This window comes from Rhinolophus hipposideros (assembly GCF_964194185.1).
Source record: "Rhinolophus hipposideros genome assembly, chromosome: X".
NCBI classification, from domain to species: Eukaryota; Metazoa; Chordata; class Mammalia; order Chiroptera; family Rhinolophidae; genus Rhinolophus; species Rhinolophus hipposideros.
Window position 1 is genome coordinate 80,720,209 of NC_138046.1, and position 16,600 is coordinate 80,736,808.

At 44.6% G+C, this 16,600-nt stretch overlaps 1 protein-coding gene across 14 annotated transcripts in view; it reads right to left on the bottom strand.

Moving 5' to 3' along the window:
* ARHGEF9 (Cdc42 guanine nucleotide exchange factor 9) overlaps nt 1–16,600 on the bottom strand; it is a 363,131-nt gene that overhangs the window by 125,626 nt on the left and 220,905 nt on the right. Inside the window, exon 1 of one of the 14 annotated variants that reach the window (XM_081042537.1) lies at nt 8,490–8,508. The exons of the other annotated variants lie outside the window; for them this stretch is intronic. The gene's annotated coding sequence lies outside the window, so the exon portion shown is untranslated. Of the gene's footprint in view, nt 1–8,489; nt 8,509–16,600 lie in introns of those variants that run through there. 14 annotated transcript variants of the gene reach the window in all.

Consider the following 16,600-nt stretch of genomic DNA (forward strand, 5'->3'; position numbering starts at 1 on the left):
CCCATGTACCCTGATTTTTAACGTGAGAATATGATCACCATACCCTGGAGGCACTAGGTGTTTGACCTCTAAGATTGGTCTGGTCTCTGATCAACAACCAGGCAAGTGTGTACAGCTAACTTGGGATGGGTAATGGGTTTTCTTTTGTGATCTCAATCTCTGTCACTCTCATTAACATCCCCATTTTTACTGAAGATAACCTGTGTGGTTAACCAAGTAGTGCACACTCATTCACTTATTAGGTAGTGGAGTAGATTTAAAGGACTTACTCTACAGCTTTGCTTTTGCCAATTCCCCATGCTGCCTGTCAAGAAGGCAGAGAGAGAGGGCTCCCAGCTGCTGTCTTTCCAGGGAGACCAACCTACCCTGTGAATGACGGAGAACAGCAGTTCCCAACCCCCTTGAGAGCTTCTAAAACCTAGATCGCTAGGCCCCAGCACCTCAGGTCTGACGTGGGGCTTAAGAATTGCATTTCAAATGACTTCCCAGATGCCTATGCTGCTGGTTCAGGGATCACACTTGTGAATCACTGCCCTGAAGGACCTTTCTAGTCTAGGCTTTACCCTTGCCTCTCCTGATGCCTCATTCTCCCCAGGGATCCCCATGCCAACCCATAGGTCTGGCTCTCTGCCAATCTACAAGGCCTTTCTCAGTGGTCGGTATAGCTGAGATAGGGGATTTGGGTCCAGGTAAGGCCTTGCCAACACACACACACAAAATAAATGAAACGGGGTGACAGCCTTTACCCAATTTTCCAGAGCCATACCACTTGTCTTCCTCTTCTCACTCTTGCCCTCTACCTGAACAGTACCACCTCCCAAATAGTTATTTAATTAGCTTGGGTGGCTGCCAGAAATATTAGAGTTTTAATGGCAAGAAGCAGAAGGTGGAAAGGTTAAACAACAGTGTTGTGAAGAACAGCAAATGTGCCAATTGCCATGAGAAGCTTCACAGAAGATCAAAGAGGGACATGAGGGGGTTCTGCCTCTCTATAGGTGTTTTTTTTTCAGTTGGTGCCTATTCCATCCTCTCAGAATGTCCCTCCCTCAACAGGTAGGCATATGGACATGAGCAAAATCCCTTCCTCTGTTACCTTTAAGCACATCTTTAATAAACTGGGATTTTATGCTCTTCCCTGAATAAACCTGATGTCTTTTTAATACAACCTTGTAAATAGACTCTGGTTATCTTGCCCAAAGTGTTCAAGGACAACAATCATTCCCATTTCTGGAAGGTGTGACCCAGGCTGTTCAGACAACTGCAAAGAGGCACCGTGGTGTACAGCAAAGACTGGCTATTGGTAGCTCTGCCAGTAACACACTGAATGATCTTAGGTTCCTTTACCTGTCTCAGTTTATCAATCAAGTTACAGACCTGAACCATACAACCTCTCAAGTATGTACCTTCCAGTTCTGGCTTTCTATTGAGGCTAACACTTCAGCTTTGCAAAGACAGAAATTTCATTATTGCAGCTCATTTCTTCTCACCCTTCTATGTGCTCAAAAAGATGCTTTTACTTTTCTCCATTCAGGAACATGAGAACTTGGAGCTGACTAGTCCCTTCCTGAATCTAACTCATGCAGGCATTACTGGTGACACATTGAAGCACAGGCCAATCAGACTGGCTGGGAAAATTGAGGAATAGATTTTTCCATTCTAGCCCTTGACTGCCCCATTCAAAAGTCCATAGGGACCTTTGCTCTTTGTTCTCTCCATGTAGCTCTTCGGAGAAATCTTTTGCATGACATCTGCTCTCACTTACCTCCAGTTCCATATTTCTAACTGCTTGCTCCACATGTCACTACATGGCCTGCTACCACCTCCAATAAAACATTATGTAAAACTCATCATATGCCCCCAATTCCCCTTCCATCCTAATTTTTCCCATTTCTGGTAACTCTTTGGAACCTGTTGATGTTCCTTCCATGTCTCTTTCTCAGATAAGACCCTTTATCTTCATTTCCAATGCCCCATCCTAGGCCTGGCCATTATTACTTCAAGTTGCCTCCCAACTAGCCTTCCTGCTGCCCAAAGATCTCTCTCCTCCTCAGGCTACTCCTTAGTGATACATTTATCAAAACTTCTTTCTGGTGTCATTATCCATGCTCAAGAAGCTTCAATAACTCCCTACTGTCAATTTCTCAAAGCTCTTCTTAATCTAGCCCCACCTATGGCTCCAACCCTTGTCTCAAACCTGACAAGGACCTTCCACTCTGGCCTAACTCAGTCTCTTGCAGACAGGTGCACTTCTACCTCTGTGTCTCTGATTAAGTCATAACCTCAGCCATGGTTAAGTGTAGGAACACTGAAGCTAGGCTGCCTCTTCCTACCTATGTGATCTTGACCCACATGCTCCTTTATTCCTTCCTTGATGACTCCAGCCTGTATCCTCTCTCCCTTTGCCTTTTTCATTGATTTCTACCTAGGATAAGAAAATAAGACAAGCTGGAGTTATTCAAATTGTCAACCAGAGTGTTATTCTCCAAACAACTAAAATGTACACTTGTGAACAACAGATCTAAAACATCGCTTAATCCATAATGAACAACATTTTTTTTAGCATCTACCAGGAAATCTCTGAGGCAGATCACAGCAATAGAGTTAACATCTCTGTCAGGTTGCAGAATATTCTATGGGGCAAGGAAATTGTTTACATAACATATACCAGGTGGCCTACAGGCCAATCTATTGTTGGTAGGATTTATGGCTAGATAGCTTCTGGGGTGGGCTAGCTTTTGTTGAAGAATTGCACAGGTGCTAAACGGTCATCAGGGAAAAGAAGTGCCAGATAAGAAAAACCCTACTCTGAATATTTTGTTTTAAATCACAAGAATTGCTTTTTCTTTTCCCTATGACTTAACAGTTCACACCTGGCTGGTTTCGGTTTTAATCTATGTGTTGCTATGGCCCATAACTAAATAATTTCATTTCTGAGCAGAATAATCAATGCATTTAAATGATGATGGCTGTAAATGTACTGAAAGGAAGTACGTCAATATTATCTCTTTTCATGACATAATCATCTTTTTCCTAGTTTGGGCGTGTGATTAGTGAGTCATTAGATATCAGCTTCTTTCAATGTCCCATCATACCATCTATTTTTCACTTTAATAAAATGAAAGATCTACTATTGGGTTCAGCCACACCTGGCAGACATGAAATACAGCTGGGCTGACTTGATCTGGAAAGGCGAGCTTCTGTGCGAATCAGGTTCAGGAAGAGCAAGACAGACCACCTGATCCAGAGGCCAATATATACTTTGGTCACAAACCAGCTAACACCTGGCAGAACCTAAAAGCTCGGGAAACCCAGACAAGCATCTTAAGGTACATTAAGATACATTAAGGTCCAATACATTTTCTCATTCATTACAGACTAATAACAAAGAATGATATCTCTTTCTGTACCTCTTCCAAAGGAAGTTACAAGGTAATCTCAGCAATAATGGTGACTAAACATATGAGGGAAGGGGAGTTGCTTGGTCTGGACCTCAGCAATGAACTCTTCTGATGTGGAACTTCAGCCACTATCTCAGCCCATTATACCCAGAAGTTTGGAAAGTGAGACCCAGCTGCTGGCCCAAATTTCATGTAGTTAAGAGTTTGGTCTTGCTGACAGAATAAATTCTTTAGAGAAAATGCAGTCAAATGAGCCAAGGACTGCATAGATCTGAGAGAAGATATGTTCCTGGACCACCAACCATGAGCCTGTTGGCTAGAGAAGTCTCCCACACCAGAGCAGCTCCCAATCTGATAAACACCAGTGTGCATCTCCAAATTTGAAATATTTTTACTGTCAAGTTGTTCTGCGATCTATTGGCATCACCCAAGTGGCTCAGACCCATTACACAAGTTTCTAAATGTGTGGTCCACACAGCCCCCCCTGACCCCCTTGCTCAGAATCACTCCAGCATTTTTAGCAAGCAGCCCAAGTGATTCTGAATCATACATCATACTGAAACCAAGTGTCTTAAACTTTCTACAGCCAGAGGTTGAAATATAAGAATTTCCTCTTACTACACTAGACCATTCAGAAGAAACCAAAATCTCTGAAACTCTTGTTTCCTGGCTTCTCCTTTTTGTGCCACATTCCAGGCAGGCTGAGGAATTACAGTAGCTTCTCCAGGAGAATTTTCCTCGTCCACCTTGAGAGGCTATCTGCAAGTGCTCTGTTCCATCCCCACTCCCACCACGACCCTGACCTTCATCACTGAGGCCCTCAATGGCCCTAATGGAAAATTATTGCAGCACCTCTAAGCTACAATCTAGAAGCAATTTCCTAGAGCTATGTTCAATTTACCCAAATCAGCCTCCAATGTTTTGAGAGAGAAATTATTAGTAATGTTTTTTAAATGACTCAGCAATGCTTTCTCCATGAACTGAGTCAGAAGCATGCTATCCCATGCTGAAGGTTACCCTGACCCTTACCTGTCTTTTAAGCCAGCTTGTGTCCTATCTCCAAAATGTTCCTGCACTGGGCATTATGCCCTTCTTCTTGTATTTGCTGGAGGCACCCACTGGGGTTTCTTGTTGTCTTTTTACCTTCAGACATGGCCAGGACAGGCCTAAGGGAGACACAGGGGGCTCAAAGAGCCCCAAATCCCTGAGGTAATCTAGATCCATCCTGGGCCCTGAACCTGGATTATTGAATTTCTTCATATGGTTCCACTGGGAACAACCTTGGGAGCCTTAACTTTACCTGGACCTTTTTTTTTTTTCTTAAAAAAGTTACTGACATACATACAATATTACATTAGTTTCAGGTATACACCATAGTTATTTGTTGAATATTTTTTCCTGGACTATTATTTGAAGGTCAGCCTTGAAGTTTCCTGGGAAGGAGTGAGGGGTGGGGCAACTCTCCTTGATTTACAGAAGGGTAGAAGGAAGGGGCTAGAACTGCATGACGAATCTGTCCTCTGTGCCTCCCACATACATAGTTCTATAGTCATCAACACCACAGCCAGAGGGTGGGTGAGCAAGGCAGACAGAAAAAGAGAAAGTCATTTTTTATCCATTCGACACATGTTGTGTTAAAATTTTGTAGGGGAAAGAGGGCTATAGGTGGGGGAAGGAGCAGAGAAGGAAATAGGTTGGAACTACTGGCTCTAATATTGTCTTTGAATGTGGCCATCTGATCTAAGGTCGTGAGAACAGAACAGCATTTAGTCAGAGTCACTGTGACATGCTCCTGTATCTGGAAAAGAGACAGGAGAAATAAATATATTTCGATTAACTTAAACCACCTTGAATTCTACTGAGCATGCCCACCCAGGACACATGCTCGCAAAGGCTCTGAGCCTTGGCATGCGTTTCCAAAGACAATGTAATTGTCTCCTGCAGAGTCCTTAGAGCCCAAAGAGGCAATCTGTATTTAAATAGCCCATCAAAAAGTGGAATATGGTTTCCAGTGGCTTATTGATTTTCCTTCTGCCTGTTGGCTGTGAGGAAAGACATTGGCCAAGGCACTTTGCAGTGCTTCTGGTCTCCGTCAGCAGTGTTTCCTGTTCAGACGGCCATGTTTCTTCTGACAAGGTCTAACATCCTGGGTTCTCAACAGATGTAGTGAATAGTAGATGAGCAGATGGCAGGGGTATTCAGTGAGCAGCCATTGAATCAGGTTCCAGGTAATTCAAACTGGCTGAGCTAGCTTCCCTTCAGACTGTCATTAAAGACTTCAGACAGAGGGATGCTACATCTAAACCTAGGCTGCCATAAAGGACACAAGAGAAGCACAATCAGACCCACCCTTGGGGCCCCGGAGGGATGGCATCAGGTCTGTTTCTGCAGGAAAAGTGGTTATGCTTATAACAAAAGAAATTCAACTAGGTCAGCCAGGCTTATGTAAGACAGCGTCTGCCTGTCTGGGCTATGTATGTGGAGGTGGAGAAAAGAAGGGACCCAGAGCAGCTGAAGTTAGGACAAAGCATACATCCAGTAAGGTGCTAGGGCTTGAACCTACTCTTCTTGACTCTGACTCGGGCAGAAGAGCCTGAAACACAACAGATTCTTATACTCCGAGAAAGTCAGGATTGGAGACTCCCAAAAGCTGGCACACTTACTTCAGCCTTAACATTTTACAGATAAGAAGACTGAGGTTCCCGTGAGGAGAAGCTGCCTAATGTGTCAAAATTATCAGCGGGAGAGCCAAGATTAGAAACCAAGCCTACAGTCTTTTAGAAGAATGGTTGATTATTTTGAGTTAAAATTTGTCAATTGATTTTTAAAAATGAATACCTACCCCAGTATCTAACTACTACTAATGTAGCACATGTTTTACAAAAATAAGCACAGAATTATAAATTAAATAATGAGTTTAACCATTTAAAATATAAAGAACCTCTAATATTTTCTCCCTGAGTTTCACTTTGGAGATCACCTTTTTAGACATTTTCTGGTGCTCCTTCCTCCTTCTGCTCTACAGAAGTCATCCCTTCAATATCACAACCAGCACAGGCCTCTCCCTCCCCTCAAGGCCCCAAACAAGTCTGAGGCTGGAAATTAAGGGGTAAGAATACCTCAGTATGAAGGGTATGTAGAGACGCTTCCAGAATCTCCCTCATTACCAATGTCTTTGCTAAAGAATCTCAAATTCAAATAGACACCAAAATGCAAATGCTACTAAAAAAAATGGGATGGGAAGAATGGGCTCCAAGTCTGGCTTGCTTACTGACTTGCAGTATGAACCTGGGCAGATCTATTACACTTCCTCTCTATAGTTGGACAAGCTTATTTCAAATGAAAATTGGGGTCGTCTTTGACAGATTCCATTGCCTTGCTTCTAAAAGTGGGTTTTGACAAGAGACAGAGGGGAAGAGAAAAACACATGGAAACACAGAAGTCAAGAGAAGGATGGGGTGGGATAAGAAAGGTCAGAAGATAAAACTTGACTATTTAATTTTTTTGCCAGGGGCTACCTCCACCCAGAATAGAACTCCAGTACAAAAATGGCCTTTGGTACAAACTGGTAGTTACAAAATAGTCACATCATGAGGATGCAAAGCACAGTATAGGGGATAGTCAATAATATTGTAATAACTACGTACAAGTATAGTGCCAGGTGGGTACCAGATTTATCTGGAAAATCAGTTCATAAGCTACATAAATGTCTCACTACTACACTGTACATCTGAAACTAACATTGAATGTCGACTATAATTGAAATTTTAAAATAATTTTTAAAAAGGAAAAAATGGCTTTTGGGTTCCACTGCCAGAAGAAAGGGCACTACCTTCTCCACCTAATTCCAGACATTGGGTTCAAGCCATGCAAATAGCTTCTATGAAAACATTAAGCAGCACCACTTCCATGCGATTAGCTCATAATAGTTTCTAAGCTGCTTTCACATTCATTTCACATTCATTAGCTCACTGGATTTCCCAGCAACTCTGAAAGATAAGCAGAGTAGAGATGAGACCTTACATTTTAAAGATGAGGAAACAGGCTTAGACAAAGAAGTCACTCGCTATCCCAGGAGCAGAGGCCAAAAGAGAACCCAGATCTTCCGACTCACCGTCTAATGTTTTTCTCCTAATAATAATAATAATAATAATAATAATAATAAACAACTAGCTCATATTTACTGAATAAATACCTACTTGCCAGAGGCAAATTTAAGTTTTTGCATATACGTATTTGATCTCGATTTGAAAAATGAGGAAACCAAGATTGAGAGAGACTAAGTAATTGCTGAAGGTCACACAGGGGCAGAACCAAAAACCCAGGTAGTTTTACTCTAGAATTACTGCTTTAACCTCTGTTCTCCACACACATCCTCACGCCCCCAACAGGGTCAAAGAACCTCCAACGTATAGCAAGATATAGAATGTATATAGACTGTATATAGATTATATAATTACCATAAAGTATATATAGATTATTACCATAAAAAAGAAAAAAGAGAAAGAGGAATATATTCATATACAAGCATACCTCATTTTATTGTGTTATGCAGACACTGGATTTTTTACAAATTGAAGGTTTTTTGAAATGGAATCTCTCCTGGTGTATATGCTATGAAGATTGTTAAAATGACAACAAAGGATTTAGAATATTACATAAACCCAGTTGTAAAGCAGCAGCAGGGTTTGAGAGGATGGACTCCAATTTTAGAAAAAGTTCTACTATGGTAAAATGCTATCAAACAATATTGTGTGCTATAGCAAAATCGCGAAAGGAAAAGTCAATCAATGTGGCAAACTTCACTGTTGTCTTATTTTTAAGAAATTGCCACAGCTGCCCCAACCTTCAACAACTACCACCCTGATCAGTTAGCAGCCATCAACATCAAGGCGAGATCCCTCACTGGCAATAACATTATGATTTGATGAAGGCTCAGATGATGGCTAACACTCTTTTTGCAATAAAGTAATTTTTTAATTAAGGTATATACATCGTTTTTCAGACATAATGCTATTATAAACTCAACAGATTACAAGATAAACATAACTTTTCTATGCACTAGGAAAGTAAAAAATTCCTGTAACTCACTGTATTGCAGCATTTGCTTTATTGTGGTGATCTGGAACTAAACCCACAGTATCTCTGAGGTATGCCTGTATGCTTATGTATCCATAGAACATTTCTCTGAAAGGACTCATTGGTGGCCTCTGAAGAGGAAACTGATTGGCTGGAGGGTAGGTGTGGGAAGCAGCCTTCTCACTGGGTATCCTTTTGTATCTTTTGAATTTTGAACCATGTGAATGTATTTCCTATTCAAAAATAAAACATTAAAAAATGAGATGTCTAGGGTCAATAGAGTTGAGGAAACTGTGTGGCTGCTTCTTGGCAGGGTTTTGGTGACTAATCTTTCCCTATACAACTCTCTGGGCTTTCAATCTTGAGGACCAGAAGGTGTCTCTCTTCTTTTACCCTCCAGTTTCCCCAACCCCAACATTGTTTGTCTAATTCCCCCAGAAAGGCCAGTACTATAGTCATTCTACAGGTTTTAGCAGCACAAGTGAAAATAGCAACAGATTAGGTTAGGCTCCTGCAGCCAATCAGCAGGCTATCGGAAAACAACATATTAGCAGCAGGACAGATGAGCGACACGAAAAGCCTTCTCCTCCAAGGCCGAGCACCCAAGGCTTGAGCTCCACAGATTCTTCCATCTCCTTCCTCTCACCACTCTGTCTCAGTGTTGACTACCTACCTACCCCTCTCCTAGGGTCAGAAAGCAAAAAATAAAGAAGCTAGAAAGGCTCTGGGAAATCTGGCCAAGCTCGAGAGTCTGGTATACAATGAAGAGCACGCTAAAGGAGAAAAAGTCAACCCAGCTGAGTTTCAATGTACACATTGAAGGCAGGTGAGAGTCAGCCCAGATGGTCTGAAGGGACTCTCCCACATTTTGCTCTTGGATTTCCACTCCCTTATCCCTCACAAGTTGGCAAAATATTCCGCAGATCAAGGGCCTCAAACGTTATTTCCTCAGATATCTTTTGGTTTAATCCCTTAGACAGGTCAGCCACACAGGGCTTCTCTGTACCCAGGAAGCTGTGAGGAAGTAGGGGTGTCCAATGTGGATAAACTGCTTTCAGGGATCCTCCAGAATTGGCTTAAAAAGGCAGCACAATTCCCTCCCACAACAGCTTACATCTTGTCCAAAGCTTCACTGCTTCCAACATGCAGGAGACGAGTGGGACGTGAGCTGTTTGTGCAAAAGATGTAGGGTCAGTCCGTGAGTGTGCTTCTCGTGGGCAAGGCTAGAGAAGGTTGGCCCCCAGAGAACTCCCCTTCCTTGCTATGTGTCAAGAGGCAAATCTACGTTTTTAACATGTATTAACTTCAACTGCCACTGGCAGCTTCCCTCAGCACTGGAATTCATTGCTTGGGGTCATAGAAAAGAACACTGAACAGAGTCTGAAGGCATGACCTGTAGTCCTGAATCAACCACTACCTGATCCTGTACCCTCAGGCTTGTCCCTTCCTTCTCGGAGCCTCAGTATCCCCATCTATAAAATGGAGACAGTACTGGCTTAAAAGGAGGGTGGGGAGAGGAGTGGAGAAATAAAGTGGAGACAAAGACAAGCTCCTGGGTTACCTCCCAATTACCTGTAATCACGACCTGGATGGAACTCTTAACAACCCAAACAGCCAAACAGTTCAACATTTTACAAGGCGCCTTTCACATCCTTCAGTCATGAATTCTTATACCCAACAATCCTGAGGCTTTACAGTTAAGCCCAGAAAGCTGAGGCTCAGAACTTTGCCCACAATGTACAGTGTGAGGAGAAATCTGAACTTGAGCTACATGGTCTAGTTCCTGACCCACCCCCTTCAACAACGCAGGTGAAATGACCCTAAGCACAAAACTGGGGACCCTGAGCACTCTCTCAGGGTCCGAACTGGCACTCCAGACTGCTTCCTCTTGCAGGTGGCAGGACTTTTAGGAAGAAGTCCCTGCTCCTGATTCCCTCTTCTTTCCCTCACTACCTAGAGTTGAGTTCCAAACCTCTATGATCACCTACATGTTGTAAACCTGTTTTCTGGGAGAGGATTGGCATGGCACTGAAAAGCATCTGTATAGGTGGGTATCACCCCAGCATAACTTTGGCCAACTTGACCCCATAAGGTTGCCTTCCCTTGGCCCCCTCTTTGGCCTTTTCTTTCCATGACTACTCCCATAGGAGTCAGGCCCGATTGTTAGTGGGCACCAAGACCAGTTTAGGAGATAGAGGAGGTACAGCTTTGTAGGTGAAGGACAAGTACATCTGCAAAGCATTTCCTCAACTCAGCTTCTCTGAGCCTTGCCAGCATCTGGGAGCAGTATGGGCTATTTTACCTACAGACCAAATAAGTCCCAGACAGAGGAAGGGGACCTGACTGAAGCACACCCTAAGTGGCAGAGTAGCAACTAGAATTCTTATCTCGTGTCCAAAGCTGAGAAACTGGCATGAGGCTGTCACAGTCACCCATAACAGACTAGGGCTGAGGATGCTGCTCCAAAGTAGACCAGCCACACTCTGGCCATCTATCTCATTGTTTCCCACTTCACATAGACCCAGTCTAGGGTCCCCTCCTTCCACCTCCAGCCTTTGGTGCCAAGGGCCACAAAGGCATCCCCAGGACACCCCGACCTGGTGTCATGCAGGGTGGCCTGCGGGATCTCTGCTCCCACTCCCCACATAAGAACGCAGGACATGGTGAGGCCAAAAAGGAACACCCACGGAGCCATAGGTAGGGGAGTCATACCATTATATTCTCTCTGGAAGCTGGATTCAAACCACGTGCGACCTGCTGTCCGCTTTCTACCAACAGACCGACACCCCCACTCCGCAGCGCAGCCAGGGCAGTTATATCAGTGGCCAATTGGCTAACTGCTTACAGCTGACGGCCAACTAGCCACAGCTGATGGCCATCCAATCACAGTTGATGGCCATTTACTACCTGAGCCAGCACCTTTCTATGTGAGGCTGAGAGCCTGGAAACTGCTCTCTGGGGTTCTGTCCGCACACCTGGTTTCCAGCTTGAGAAACTAAAAATAGCAGGCCCTCATTAGTGGGGCCAGATGGCCCAAGCTGTTATGCCTAGGGGCGGGGCTGTGGCCATTAAAGATGTGGCTGTTCTCTCCACCCACCACTTACCCAACAGGGTCTGAGCCTCTGCCCGGCTTTATTTGTCCTGCTACTTCACCTCCCACCCTCCCACCCACAATTTAGATACACTCACTCAGGACCAACTTGTTACTTCATTGCCAAAAAAAGGAACTTTAATATTCAGTTGCTTTACGTTTTCTAGGACATTACTTCACAATCATATTATTCCATAATGGTTTGTAAGTGGATCCGGGGATGGAAGAGCAGGCTCAAGCTTTCTACATTGCTGAGTGTCAATTTGTCTTCCCCGTTTTTCTCCATCTGCCTGTTAATATCTGAGAGCTGGGTCTAAGTTTACTCATCTTGAGGAGCCTGCAGTAACTCATGCCACCTTAAGTATCCATTTTACTCCTGAGTTCACTGCTCTCTGAGGCCTGATTTCAAAAGTAAAGGAAGGGGGAGCCAGAGCAAACTGACAGAGGCCCAGGAGATGGGGCCAGTGCCCTGTCATGACCACTTGGAAGACTGGGACAACCGGCCAGCCTTAGGGGTAATGTGTTCCACATCAGTGTGTCCCACAGGGCTGTGGGACATGTGTGTCCCATAGGTGTGTTCAAATGTATCTCATGGGGGGAGGGTTCTTTGTTCGAGTAAGTCCTTAGGAGTGTGTATCTCAGGGATATGAGTGTGTGTCCTGGTAGGACACACCTGACTGTGTATCTCAGTGTGCCCTACGTGTATATGTCCTATATGTATGTGCCCTGTGGGTGTGCAGTATTTGCATCTATGTGTGTCTACACACACAAATTTGCATCAGCATGCCTCATGTGTCTATGCATGTATACCCTGCCTGTGCCGAGTATGTGAGTGTGCCCCATGATTAACTGAATGTGTGTGCTCCAAATGCGTTAATGTAAAAGTAAACCCTACACATGTCCCATGTGTATCTTAAACATACCCCATTAGCTGAGTGGGTAAATATGCATCACATGTGACCTATAGTGTATGTGGAGGACATAGGTAGACAGCAAGGCTGAACCAACTTTCCTTTCCCACAATTTGTTTATAACAGCTCTCCTCTAAGACACTTGGGTCAATCTGTTCCTAAGCAGGTCAAAGGATCTGGGTTCACATTTCATCTGTCACCTGAATGTGATGGCCATAGATGCTTTTCCCAAGAGGATTAGCCACCACTCCATTTATCCAAGGGGCCTCACAACCATGAAGTCTAGCACCCCGAGGCTGAACAGAGAGACAGGACAAGGGTCATGAACTAACTCTGAGACTTTGGGCAAGTCTTTGCCTTTCCTTAAGCCAGCAGTACTGTGAGGGAGTGGGCTCAATGATCTTACAGTTTCTTTCCCATTCTCATTTGGTGACTTTCTCAGTCTAAGTGCCATGGACTAACTCTGGTCCCTTTCACCACCACCATCACCACAAAAAGTATACAGATACATGTGTGTGTATAGCACCTACAGATGTCTCATCCTAGCCAAGCCCCCTCTAGCCCTGGGCAAGCTACTGGTTGCCTCCCTAAATCCGTCATTCCATACTCATTTACTCAGTGTCCTGAGCCACTTAGAGTAAAAGGGATAAACATCCCAAAGGCATACAATCTTCACCAAAGCTCAGGCAAAATGAGATGGGATTTATCCAAAGCATTTTTCCCCATCCTTTGGGATGACTATGGAAACTAGTAATGGTAATAAGCCAGCTTTTTAGGCTCACGGTCTAGTCTTTAAGAACGTAACCAGATAAATCTACAAAGAGCAAACCTCCAAATAGGGGATGAAGGGCCATAGAATCTAGGGCCAGTCTTCTGCATTTGGCAAGGCCTCTTATGCATCCCAGGATGATGTATCTGGGTAGACTTACCCTAAGTCAAATAGATGCATATGAATTGCTAATTAGTGGTTCAATGCCAACCAGAGTAATATAGTGGGATCTGCCTAGTATTCTCTGCTATCTTGACTAACTTCCATAACAAAACCTAGATAGAAGTAAATTGCAGAAGGCCACTTACCCAAGCCTCTTAGTATGGGTGGGTTGATAACAGCTATCTCAATGTACTATGCTCTTTCTAGCAAACAACTGCTTTTAAGAGGCAGCACTGATCTGAGTCAATCAAAGCAATTCCCCAAGTTTCCTTAGCCATAAAAATGGGGAGAATAATCCCGACCTTGCTCACTTCATAGTGTTGCAGGGGAAAGACCAATGTGGCAGTAAGACTATACAATAGTCCGTATCTTCTCACCCTGCCCCTGGAGCAATGAGAATTTTCCAAACAAAATGATGCAGATAAAAGTGAAGAGTGTATATTTGTTCTAAGTAGGTCATTTGTCAAGAGCCTGCTATTAGGTTGATGCAAAAGTAATTGTGGTTTAAAAAGTTTAAAATTGCAAAAACTGGGCCGGCCCGGTGGCTCAAGTGGTTGGAGCACCATGCTCCTAACACCGAGTTCGCCAGTTTGATTCCCACATGGGCCAGTTAGCTGCTCCCTCTTCTACAGCTAAGATTGTGAACAACGGCTCTCCCTGGAGCTGGGCTGCTGTGAGCAGCCAAAGGTCAGCGTGAGCTGCTGCAGGCTGCTGTGTGCTGCCATGAATGGCCGGTGGCCAGCGTGAGCAGCCGGCAGCCGGTGAGAGCTGCCATGAGCTGCTGACCAACCACTGGCAACCAACTGCCTCAGCCAGTGGGAGTGCAAGGCTCATAATACCAGCATGGGCCAGGGAGCTGTGTCCTACACAACCAGACTGAAAAACAATGGCTTGAACAGGAGTGGGGGGGGGTGAGGCAGAAGGGAAAAAAAAAAAAATTGCAAAAACCGCAATTACTTTTGCACCAACCTAATATTTCTAACACAACTCTTAATCATATCATGAAAATCCAGTAATGTTCATCACAAATTCTAGCCAAGGACCTGGGGGCCAAAAATTGGTTTTTAATTGCCAAGTGCCTAGGTGGTTCTGGCTTGATGGACTTGAGAAGGAACTAAATAAAAACACAATTAACTTTGGCTTTCTTCCAATCTCCTTTTTTAGCTTTGCAGGAGATAAGGAGAGAGAGAAAGCTAGTCTGCTATTCACAGCAACATGTGTATGGCCAGGTGGGGGGATGGAGCTGAGGGTAAATAAAAGGAAGCTTCTTATAAAGAACAAATCCCAGCTTCCCACGAACAATGGAAGACATAGGTTGGGTCACAGAGTTTCTACCCTTCCATGCTGGGTATAACAGTGCTCCATGCTGTGATGGAGAGAAATGAGGCACAAAGACAATGGGATTTGTGCAAGGTCATCCAGCGACTGAGTTCATATTTGCAGCCCTTCTTTATTGGCATCTGTCTTTCATTAATGAAACCTTTACAGAGAGCCTATCAAATGTCAGGCCCCTACACTGTGGCAGTCACCCAGAGATTTCTGCTTCAGAGAGTTCGCACAGATCAGCCCCAATTAACAGAAAAGAAAACCAACTCAGAGGCTAAGTGACTTGCCCAAGGTCACAGAGCTAAAAAATGACAAATTAGTTCAGCGACCCTTTGCTTTCCATCACATCATACAGGCTTCCTTCACCACTCCTGAAAGACAAGAGCGCCACATGGGGCTAGCAAATCACATCCCTGCAAGGCAATGGTCTAACATCCGTACTACGACACATTGTTTCCTTGGGAGAGTCCTTTCTCTTCTGGGCCAAGTTCTCCAGCTTTTACAATGAAGGAATCAGACTCAGGACAGCTGCAAAACCCCTTTCCTAGAAGATATAGCCATCCAGAATGACCTTAAATGGCACTGCAACTTCCAGAGCTTGAGCCCCTATCAACTGCTGTATGACAAGGCTTTGAGCCTCATTTTCCTGTTCTGTAAAATGAAGATAATCCCTGCCCTGCCTACTTTACAGGGCCACAGAAAAGATCAAGTGAGGCAATATGCAAAATCCAGTATGAAGTGTTCAAGAGAGAGTCAAGAATAAAGTGAGCATCCACCATCTACAGTTGCTTTTCTCTAAATTCAAGTAGAGAAACTATGCATGTTCTGTCCAATAAATCATCCTGAATCCTCCTGTGCAGTTCAACCTGGATTCTCAAGAAAAGTACCTCAGCGGTTGCAACGTTGAAATGAAGTTAACAAATCCCTCCACTCCCTTTGGGCTGTAACCACAAAGCAGTTTCATCATTTTGCCTTTCTTCTGAGCCTTTCCACCATGCCAGGCCTATCACAGCCTCTTTGTGGGATACCTGGCTCCTCCATGGCTCTTTCAATGCCAAAGCACCCACTGCCCAGCTCTCCTGCCAACGAGCAGGGTTCACAGAGAGGAGGAAGGGAGTGGGCGGAGGAGAAGCTGTGGGAGGTACAGCTAAAAGTAGCAGCTGCCTTTAGGCATCACACTCTGTGGGGGTGGGGGGTGGGCTCTCAGCACATCCTTCCTGCAGCCAGATGGGAATGGAGGTGCATGGTTTCCCCTCCTCTAATGAAGGCAGGCAGGCAGAGAGATCAGAGCTGCCAGAACCATTCCCAGAGCTGTCTTCGGAAGCTCAGTGCTGGCCTCCTCTGGGCCCTGAGGGCAGATGGCCCTAGCAGCACAGGGCTGCATCCAGGCCTCCCTGCCTCAGGAGAATATAGTCTGCAAGAAATTCTGTGCTCCCCCCACCGCCATCTCAATGCCTGGCACCCAAGGGCTGCTGACAGGCCTGCTCCCCTCCAGGAGGTTACACGATACTCTTGTTCTCCCAGCCTCTCTGTCAGCTCACATTCTCCAACTAAACCTGAAAGAGCACTCAGGTCTCTGATCCAGCCAAGGAAGCATAGAGCCAGCACCCTATAGCAGAAATAGTGGGTTAAAAGAGGCAAGGGCTCGATTTGAGGAGTCAGGATCCCAGGCCCATCACTGCAACCTTGGACAAGTCCCTTTCCCCTTCATTGTCTTCGTTTACTCACTTGTAAAATAGGAAGAGGAGAGGCATGCTGCAGATCTCCAAGGTACTCTAATCTCTGCCTCTATATGCTTCTCTGTGAATCCTGGCCACTTAAATGAAAGCTCCCCCTTCCCCAATCCAAGGCTGTCCTATCTTCC